Source organism: Triticum aestivum, chromosome 5D (genome assembly GCF_018294505.1).
Source record: "Triticum aestivum cultivar Chinese Spring chromosome 5D, IWGSC CS RefSeq v2.1, whole genome shotgun sequence".
NCBI classification, from domain to species: domain Eukaryota; kingdom Viridiplantae; phylum Streptophyta; class Magnoliopsida; order Poales; family Poaceae; genus Triticum; species Triticum aestivum.
In genome coordinates, this window is record NC_057808.1 from 535,013,517 (window position 1) to 535,025,090 (window position 11,574).

An 11,574-nucleotide genomic window follows, 5' to 3' on the forward strand; every position below is an offset into this window, starting at 1 on the left:
ATGTAATCATCCATCCACTGGAAATGGTGGCATTTCTTCACCATCTGAAAATGAAATCACGTAACCTAAATCCCAAATCTGACAGATTTTTTGAGAAATTAGAGATAAAGGATGCGAGGAAAACTCAGATCTAACCTGCCCCTCCGGCTTGCTCTCGCATTTGATGAACTCGCCCCCAAAGTTCCCATTCTTCTCCTCCTTCGAAGTCAACCGCTTCAGTGGCGCAGTCCGTGGGCAGTCAGTGCATCGATTCATCGGCACTAGACCATACGCCGACCACGTGGAACAGGGGGCTGACGAGGAGGTCGACATATCACCGAAGAGGAAGAAACAGAGTAATTGCTCGAGAGGAAGAAGAACGAGAAGATGGGGAAAGAAACAGAGGAACTGCTCGAGATCTACTCGATGCCTTTGTCTGTCAAATGGAGAAGAGGAGAAGGGGAAGCTATATTGACGATTTGCCACATTGTATTTTGCAGTTTGAATATTTGAACCAACTCATAACACTGACATGTGGTGGTCATGTGCGAAAAATACAATTTCATATGTAAAGTGGGGCAGATCGTAAAAACCCGGGAAGGACAGTGCAGTAGCCAATCAGGATGCAAAACCAGCGTCGCGCGGATCGCGCATGCCTGCCCCCACATCCGACGGGTGGTGTTTGGCGCTTGGTAGGATCCGACGGCGGACGTTCGACGCTAGGGTTTGGAGCATTTCTGCGGGGTTATGAGCCAGTCAACGGGGTTATTTTTTTTTGAAAGCTCACTGACAGTAGGAGAGGCTCCTACTGACTTTTAAATTAATGCAACACCAGGATCAGGGGAGGTGTGGCCCCATAGTTACAAGGTATAGAGTTGAGTATTACAATACAGACTAGTTAGAGCAAAGAGGTGTCAAAGCCTACTAGAAAGAAGCAAACTAGGGGGTGGTAGAGATCAGATAGCGGCCACCAATCCTCTGATGAAGGGGTGGAGAGAGTTTCTGGTGCGGTGTACCATCATGGACATATCATTTTTGAACCTGTCTCTCCAGGATTCCATTGATGGCATCACATTCCTAAAATGTTTATTATTTCTCTCTTTCCATACCCCCAAGCTGCTATGATGAAGGTTTCCATGAATAATGGGCCACCCCAGGATCTTTTTCCCTCATGGATGAGATCCAGCCGGCATTGGGAATCATGCCAGTGCATTCCAATCGCAGTCCAACACTCAGTTGCAAATGGGCATTTGAAGAACAGGTGGGTCACTGTTTCCTCCGGGGGCGCGTCACAAAGCAGACAGGTGTACACATCACCTTCCAGTTTGTACTGTCTCCTCCTCAACATGTTTCGAGTATTCAGACGATCAGCAAACAGAAGCCAAGCAAAAACTTTCCATTTGTTCGTGCATTTGGATTCCCAGATCCAGGGAAAAACTACATCCACAATAACATCTTTAAAGCAGAACTTATAGTAGTCACTTGATTTGAAAGCACTAGCGCTCTAGCATCCCAGACACAGCACCATTTGTCATTCGTGTCACTGTCAGGATTAATCCCCACAGTTAAGGCCTGAATCTCTTCAACTTCTGCTCTTGCCTGAGGAGAGAATGGTATGTGAAAAGCCTCTCCAATGGTGCTAGATCTCAGCAATGTCTGTATTGACAAATCCTCTGCTCTTGCAAATGAAAACGCCCTCGGGTATGCAGTTTCCAGTGGTTGATCACTCCAAAGATCCTTCCAGAACAAGGCTGTACTACCGTCCCCAACTTTGATCTCCGTCACTCCTCTGAAGATGTCTGAAAACTGCATGAGATCCCGCCACCAGAAGGAGCCACATGGTTCCGAGGCATGCGATACAACGGTTGAGTAATATGAACTCCATATCAGGTTCACCCATGGCACATTTAGTTTATTGTAAAACTTGTATAGCTGCTTGAGCAAAAGGCCTTGATTCTTAAGTTTAAGGTCCACATCCCAAGTCCCCCTACCGCCTTGGGGCGGCAGACGAGCTCCCAAGAGGCAAGAGAAGTGCTTTTTGTCCCATCCTCCGTCTTCCTGCTCCAGAAGCAATGCCTACGGATTTTATCCAGGTGTTCCACTATCTTAGGAGGGATTCTGAGGGAACACATGGCATACACCATAAGCGATGACACCACCGAATTAACATAGGTGAGTTTTGATCCGTAGTCTAGTAGGTTAGCGGCCACAGAGACTCTTCTCTCAACAGACGTCACAAGAGGCATGAAATCCATTATTGTGGGTTTAGTAGTCCCAAGCGGGAGCCCTAAATATGTGAATGGCATTTTCCCCACAACACAACCAAACATGTCCGCGAAATCCAGTGCCTCAGCGTGCGTAACATTAATCGGAATCAGGGTTGATTTCTGAAAATTGAGTCGTAACCCAATGGACGCGGCATAGTCTACCAGGAGTTTTTTCAGAGCCTCAACCTGCTCTTTCACAGCTGGAAGAAAGACAATCGTATCGTCCGCATACTGGATTACCGGGTAGTCTGTCTCAACTGACGGGATTGGTTTCTGAAGTATCTCCTCACGGAAAGCATGGTTGATGGCAGATTGCAACAGGTCAGCCGCTAGGACAAAAATGAACGGTGAAAGAGGATCCCCTTGGCGCACTGCCCGTTTGCAAGTGAACTGCCTTCCTGGTGTGCCATTTAGAAGGACCGAAGATTTTCCTGATTGAAAGAGACAAGCAATCCAGTTTAGCCACTTCTCATTGAACCCCATCGCTCTCATGATCTCTATCATAGGGGCATGTTCAATAGTATCAAACGCTTTGGCGAAGTCTAGTTTTAGCAGCAAGACCTTTCTCCCTGACGCCTGACACTGATGAGTGTACTCAAACGCCCAAGCTAAGCAGTCCTGAATCGATCTGCTCTTGAGGAACCCGTATTGGTTTGTATGAATAATGCGCAAGATGATCCTCTGAAGACGATTCGCAAGAAATTTGGTAATGATCTTCAGACAACAGTTTAGAAGTGTGATTGGGCGGTAATCATTTACTGTTTCCGGGGAGTGGCATTTAGGAATCAAAGTAATGAACCCAGTATTAATGTTGTCAAGATCTAGGCTCCCCTCATAGAAATCCATGACAAGCTTATAAAAGTCATGTTTTATAATAGTCCAACATGACTTCATGAAGCAACCGTTGAATCCTTCTGGCCCCGGTGCTCTATCCAATGGCATCTCTTTGACCACTAGATCAATTTCATCAGTGGTGAAAGGAACTGTCAGATCATCAAGGCCCTCCACTTTCTTAATGATGTGATGTAAGGCAAAGCGCATGTTTGGAGGGTCAGAGGAACCGAGACGCTATTTATAGGAGGAAAACAGCAAGGATGCTTTACCTATATGGTCCTCAATCAGCGTACCATCATCAAGTTTAAGTGTGGATATTGAGTTCTTGCGGTACCTCTCTGTGGCCACTGCATGAAAGTATTTCGTGTTACCATCCCCAACTTGAAATCTCCGGATTGTACATCTTTTCTGCCAATACATGCGTTTATACTCCAGTAACTTGAGGAGGTGCACTTTGAGAATAATTCTGAAGTTGGTTTCTGGAGTAGTAAGAGGTCTTTTATCCTCTAACGTATCCAAATTCAGAAGAGTTGCATTGGAATTATCAATGAGAATGGATAATAATCTTGAGAGTTTCTTGCTCCAGGATTTTAAGGCGTAACGCAGCTTCTTCAGTTTTCTACAGATCAGAGCCGCGGAGTTAGCCGCATAACAAGGTTGGTTCCAAGAGCGTTGCACAGTGTCATGAAACCCTGAAAGATGTATCCAGTAGTTTTCGAAACGAAACACTTTGCTCTTAGGGATACACGAATCAATACCAATGACGCAAGGGACGTGATCTGAGACAGGTTTACCCAAGGGCGAGATAGTGGTATTAGGATATGAAGAAGTCCAGTGCACCGAGGAGAAAAACCAATCCAACTGCACCAGCAAAGGGTCGTTCTGCATATTACTCCACGTGTACGTCCTACCCTTGATGGGTAGTTCCACTAATGACTGGGTGCGGATAAAATCATTGAAGATCAACATATCATTGGCGTTGCCACCCGGCCTACTTCTGTTATCAGGTGCGCAACAGTAATTAAAATCGCCAGCCAAGATCCAATCTTCAAAGACTGGAATGTGCATACTGAACAGCCACGCCGTAAAGTTAGAGCGATCAATACCATCACATGGGCCATAGACATTGATTAGAGTCCATACAACATTGGAGTGTAAAGAAGTGAATTTAGTTCCAAGGGCAAAAGACTCCTTAAGGAAAACCATACCAGAGAAAACAGACGAATTCCAAGCAGTAAACAGACCACCCGATGCCCCATTAGAGGGAATAAAAGCAAACATATCAAGTCGCTTGGGACAAATAGTTTTAACAAAAGCCCTATCGAAATTCTCACGCTTAGTTTCTTGCAAACATAAAACATCACAACCACTTATATCAATAGCATTACGGATAGCAAGGTGTTTTTTGTCCGCGTTAAGCCCACGAACATTCCAGCAAAGGAAATTCCACCTCCTAGTTTGCGGCATCGTTGGGAGGGGGTGGAGCTTGCTGAGCGACCATCAGCTTCTCAGCAGTGAGATCCTCAGGCGACACTCCACATCTGACAATGCCAATTTCCTGGATAACTGAGATTGGTGTAGGAGCAGGGACAGACTCCGAACTGACATCCAAAATAGCAGGAAGACCAGACGGGGCCGTAGCAGACAAGTTACGAGTGACAACAGGAGTTTTCCTTGGTTTCACCTTGGACATTCCTCTTTTGAGATCAGAAGGCTGAGGGACTCGAAACCCATCATAACGGGTGGATCGAGTACTGCGACGTAGTTGGATGGTGTCCACATGACCAGACTCATCCAGAATCATTTTGCCAAATTAGGGTTTGACCAGATTTCAAATGGCCATAACTAAATTAGAAAAAATCGCAAAAATATAAAAAGACGTAGTTCGTCTGTTTATGAGACCTAGTTACCATAAAAAATATAAACTCGGTATAGGGGCGTTTTTTTTTGAAAAATCATTTTTTGAAGTGATCTGTCGAAATCAAGTCCAAATGTTTTTTAAAAATTCAAAAAAAATCAAAATGTTGTAATTCTTGCGCACATAGCCGTCATATGTGATAAGGTTATGAGAAAAAAAATATAAATTTGGTGTAGGTCATTTTCATGAAAAAAGGCTTCACACAAATGAGCTATCACCTATGAACATGTTCGGAGTTCGTAGAATAGGGAGAGAGGGTTTAGGGTTTGAAAAAAAATCAAAATAATTCAAAGAAATCCGAAAAATCTCCATAGCTTCATTTTGGAGTGAATAAGAAGGATCTGAACTTACTTTTTCATTTTCATATCTAAAACGTGTTATTTGACGATTTTGAATTAAAAGCATATTTTTTCAAAAAATGTAGTAATATGAATATTAATCAATAAATAGTGAGACTTCGTTTTTACCCTATATATATGGAACAAGTGTTAATAAAAATATATGTGCCTCATTTAGACAAGGTAAAAAAAACTTGATTTCAAATAGGGCTGTTTACCCTAGCTTTCGAGCTCGTTTCTAGCACATTTCTCATTCGGACTATTCACCTATGAATATTGGACTTCAAATGCTCGATCAAATGCACCGCACAGAGCAATGAACCTCCAATGTTCAACTTCAACTTTGGCTCGAATCCAAATTTTGGCCCAAATTCAAATATTGATTTAAATTCAAATTTTGATGGAAATTTGAATTCTGACTCAAATAAGAAACCAAAGTAGAAGCAACATTATTACAACTGATAAGTTTTCATAGTAGCTGAAATCTACCAAGTTTTAAGATGCCAACATCTTAATACAAATCTACCAAGTTTTAAGCGATCGACTTGCCCTCAAATTGACAACACAAACATTTCCCAACAACTTAATTCAAATTTTCGACTTGCTCCTTGTGTTTGCAGCTGGCTTCACTGTCTTGCTCCTGGTTTCCCTAGTTGAGATGCTCTTTTCTTTCACACTCTTGTTCCTTTTGATCTTTACTTGGGGTTTTCGCCGTGGAGGTGCTGATGGAGTAGTTCCACTCGCTGAGCACTTGACGACCATTTGACGGTCATCTATGGGTTCAGTAATCTTTAAAGGCACAATTGAAAAAATTACCCCCTCCTCTTCCTCTCTTATAGCTTCAAAACCATCAAAGGCCATGGTTTCAAAATCTTCGGCTTCTTCAGCTCTTGGCCTTTTCTCCCTAGAGCTGGTAAATAAAATTATAAGCCATAGGCAAAAAAGAGAACAAATGCAAACAAAAGTGTAGCTGCATTCTACAAATGCAAACACATACCAAGATGCTTCATTTGCTGCTGCATTCTCCACTGCTTCATTTGCTGCTGCATTCTCCGCTGCATCTTCAGTCTCCATTGCTGCTGCATTGTCCTCTGCATCTTCAGTCTCCATTGCTGCTGCATTCTCCTCTGCATTGGCTGCTGTCCATCTTTCCTCCTCTCCAAATGATGCATCCACTGCATTGGTACAAAGCCTAGCAATATGCCCCAGAACTCTACATTTTTTGCAAGCACGCTTCTTTGGTAGACGACCCTCCTCACCTGCTCTAATCCTCTGGTTCCTTGGTCTTCCTGGTGGTCTAGTAATGAAAGGAGCGTGGAGTTTGAACCCTGGATCTACTATGTTCCACTGATCTTTCCCCAAGAGTGCAGGCACATTGTCAGCATAAGCAGCCATAAATTTGGCAACAGAGAAATACTCAGAGCAATATTGATCAACTTCACCATTTGCACCCCCGATAACGGTCATTAGATGTAGGGCATGTATGCATGGCTTCCCACGGATCTGCCATTGCCTACAAGTACATTCTCTAGTACTTAGGTTCACAGGATACCTCCATACCCTATTTTTAGTGTCAGTATAGGTAACCTCTCCCTCATATGTACCAGATCAAATACATTTCATCTTCAGTCCTCTTGCCTTCAAGTGCACTGCCTTAATCAGTGATGGGAGCATTTGATGACCAACATATTGTGTTTCTGCAATTCTTTTGTTAAGAGCCATCTTTATCATGATCATCTGCCTCATCTTGTCAAATGCTTGCCACAACAAGAGCCCTTTCACTGACTTGAACTTTGAATTGAAGCATTCTGTAAGGTTACGGGTCACATAATCTACTTTGCAGATTTCGTTGAATTTGGTTCTTGACCACACGTTGCCATGATGTGCATCCATGTACTCCTTCACAAGAGGATTTTGAGCATACAACACTCTCAAATGGTGTTCATGCTTCCTTTTGCTGCATGTGTATGATGCTGGCCATAAGTTCTCATCATAAACTTTAGCTTTGAACTTCTTTTTGAATTATGCGCTAGGTGTCGCATACATTCCCTAAGCTCCACTCCAGGGAATACAATATCTACTGCGCTCTCTAAACCGTTGCAAGCATCTATGTATATAGCTAAACCTGGGGGTGTGCCTATAATGTTGCGCAACTGCTGCAGAAACCCGACCCAACTTTCCTCAAACTCTGCCTCCACCACACCAAATGCAACTGGGAATAGCCAGTTGTGTCCATCAACTGCAGAAGGTGCTACTAGCTGTCCTCTCCATCTTCCAGTCAAATGTGTAGCATCTACAACCAAATAGGGCCTGCAATCATCTAGGAACGCCTGCCAGCAAGCCTTGAAACAAACAAAAGCCCTTCTGAAGCACTCTTTCTCAAATGACTTCCCTTTAATTTTGAATGGAACTGTATGCTTGTCAATCTCTACAACACTCCCTGGACTTGCCATCTCCACTTCAGCTTTGAAAGTGTAAAGCAGCCGAAAACTGTCATTCCATTGACCATTAATTCTGTCAAGAGCCTTTTCCCTAGCATTGAAAATTCTCATGTAAGGAATTTCTATCTTGTACTTCTCAAAAAGCTTCCCATGGAGTGCTGTTGGACCAAGTCCAGGTTCTTCTCTCAACCAATCCAATATAGCATCTGCCACCCACCTAGTTTTTGCTAGCTTGGTTTTGGCCTTCCCCCTCCCCCTCCAGGTTGACAAGTGTGCTTGTGTGGGTTTTTATTTATATGAAACAAAATAAAAGGGTAAAAAACAATTAAGAAACCTTACTCAATGATCTGAAACTAAATTACTAACTGAACTTGGATTACCTGAATATATTTGCTCTTTCTCATACGAGATGCATGCAACTTCCACCTACACCTAGGATATGGACAAAAAACTGTGAACCTTGCTAGCTCACTCCTTTTAATCTTATAGGTGTTTTCAGATATAATGCACCATGTTGTCACTGCATTCCGACAGTCCACCATTGATTGGAAAATGGTACCTACACTAAGCTCAGGTTTTTCCCTGTTCCACTCAATTGTTGGCATGTCATCACCATCGTATTCATCCTGGATTAAGATGTCCATGTTCTCCACCTTCTCTTCATCGTCAGTGTCATCAAACCTAGCTTGGCTGATGGGCTCCTCCGTATATTCATCATCCACTGCTTGCTGACTGGCTACATCGACCAGTTCAGGAAACATCATCTCGTCTTCATCATCATTTGTAGGCACTGCCTCGTCAGGTTCTGCATCTTCTTCTACACCAACTGCAGAAGGTACACGAGAAGCAGCGGCTGAATTGGAACCAGAATTGGCAGTAGGCATGTTGCGGCTCCATAATGAACCACTTGCTTTACTTGGTGTCGACCTACAAGGAGTGCCGGGGTGCTGGCTATTAGCACAGACACATGATGTCTGAACTCCCTTCCCCTTCGCCCGTTCTGCGCGTGGCTGAAGCACATCGATTTGGAGTTTACCGAATCGGCAGCCAGCAATCCCAGCAAAAAGCAACGGCATATGATCGTCGCAAGTTAGTGGGAGAAATCTTTGCTCATCACTGCTGAAGAAATTCAGTTCAACAGCATCGGCATCACTCCAGGGATAGGTGTTTCGGAGCTCAGCTCGCAAATCTTTGAAAGATATGCTGGTTTCTACCACTTTGGGATAGAAAAATGATGAAATCAAATGCGGTTTAGTACCACGCGGCACACTAGTTTCCAATCTAATTGCCAGCCGGAAAGCCAGCGTGAGAACAATCCTGTTTGTTGAAACAAAGGCTTCAGTTAGCCTGGTAAAATCGAGCACAAATTCGAACGATTCAAGCAAACAGAAGTCAAATACAGCCTACAATACGACTTAGAAGTCAATTCGAGGGGAAACGATGCTTACCCAGGTTTAATCCATGAATTATCTGCCGCGGATTCGACCCAATCCTCTCCACGGTCGACTGCCTTCCGGGCGTCCTCACTCAACATCGCTATGCAATCCCAGATGGGGAGGTGGGCTATATCTGGCGGAGATGCGGCGTCGCCGACGAATGGAATAGGGGCATAGGGTGGAGGAAAGAACTGCGGTGGACGCGGAACGACGCCGGCGGAGGGGGCGGGGTGGCCTGTCTAGATCTGTTTCAGATTCAGACAAACTGCCCAATACGTGTCTCCTTGCGGTCCCACCCATCAGCAAGCAACGGCCAGACGAAGACTCGGCCCCACTCTTCAGCAATTAACGCTCAATGGACGGTCAAGACGGCAAACGCCCGCTATGAGTATTTGTGAGAGTTTCAGCTAAGGAAGTGGTGAAAAGTGAGCAAAAGTTTGAAGCGTGGGGAAAAGTGAGCACAACTAAGGAACCAGGGGCACTAATTTAAATATATGCGAAATTATTTGTTCACCCAGCCCAGCAAATGGACAAAACATGGGTTAAATATAGGCCACATTTTTGCAGGCTGACATGTGGGCCAATAGGTCGAAGCCTACGCAGGGCGTTGTCAACTTGGTCAACAAATGATTATGACATCCACAGCCATTGGATTTATATCCAACGGCCGGCATGCACCTTCAATCTCTCGTCTTCTTCCTCCAGCGTCACCGGGACCGCCTAGTCCGGCCTCCTGCGGCTAGCGGCTCTGCTTAGCACGCATCGCTGCGTAGCACTACCACACCGTCAGCAAGGTTATCCCACCACCCCTCCACACCTCCTGTTATTCTCCACCGACTACAGCCCCACGCCACACCAGAACCAGTTATAACCCTTCTCCTCGTCTCAATCTGCGACTCCACTGCTGCGTCTTCCCATCTCCGGGTCGTTCCCGTCCGGGGCCTCGCCGTCGTCCATCGCCTCGCTGCGCTCGGTGCGGCGTGGTCAACAAACAAGAGTCATCGGAAGAGGACTGTACGTGGAGAGCCTGACGGCTGGAACCCACGAGGTCCATGGTCGCAGGTAGGGAAAGTTCCTCCTTATTAAGCTGAAAAAAATGTTTCCTCCCCCTGATAGCTGGGACCCACTGGCTGTATCTTCGCACTGAAGGAAGTGCCTCCTTGTAATGCGAAAAAAAATATTCCTCCCATTGACAGCTGGGACCTGTTAGATTTGGTGGCTGACTGGTGGGCCTACTAAGCGGACGTGTACGCAGGGCTTTGTCAACTTAATCAACAAATGATTCTAGCAGCTGGACCGTTGGATGTTAATCCAACAGCCACGCTCCTTCTTCAACCTCTGTTCTTGCTCCTGTCTCCCGTGGGCGGTAGTGCTGTCGCGCACCCAAACCAGTCAAGTTTCCCATTCCTCTCCATCTGCGACTCCACTGCCGCGTCTTCCCCATCTCCGGGTCGTTCCAGTCTGGGGCCTCGCCGTCGTCCACCGGCCCTGGTGCACTCGGCACGGTGTGGTCAACGTGGTCAACAACCGAGAGTCATCGGAAGATGAATGTACGTGAGAGGCTGACAGTGGGGACGCACCAAGCCCATGGACGCATACATGCAATTGCATCCTTTTTACTCTGAAAAATAATGTTTTCTCCCCTTGACTGTTGGGACCCACCAGCTACATCTTCGCACGCAAGGAAGTGCGTCCATATTACGGGAAAAAATGATTCGCCCCCTGATTGCTGGGACCCACCAGCTACATCTTCGCACGCAAGGAAGTGCCTGACAGTCGGGACCCACCTGGTCGAAGCGTACGTAGCGTTGTCATTCTTGTCGCGAACGTGTACGTACATACTGGTCGATCGGTCTGTCTGCAGGCTGCAGCGATGAACCGTGGCCGTCCAAGGAAGGGCACGTGTCGTAGTAGAGGCGCGCACGTGTCGTAGTAGAGGCGCGCACGTAGCATGTACACGTACGTACAGCGGCCAGGGTGCAAGAAAGTAAATACGGCCACGTACGTACATACCGGCAGGGTCTCGAACGCCTACTCGCGCATACGTATGGCCAGGGCTCGTGTACATGGCTGGTTCGGAACGGAGAAACTGCGTCGTCGTCGTGTTCATGGGGAGGCAACAGAATGCGTCGTGTTCATCGGGAGGCAACGGAACGCGTGTTGTTCATCGGGGGCCACCGGCTTGGACGGAACAGGCAATGGAAACGAGGCCTGGCGTACCGTAGAACAGAGGAAACAACCTTGTGTTAAACCGGCCATGGTGGAAACGGGATCCTGTTCATCAGGAGGGGTCTGGCGTACCGCAAAACGGAGGAAACGGACATCCTACGGTCGAAACGGGGTCCTGTTGATCGGGAGGGG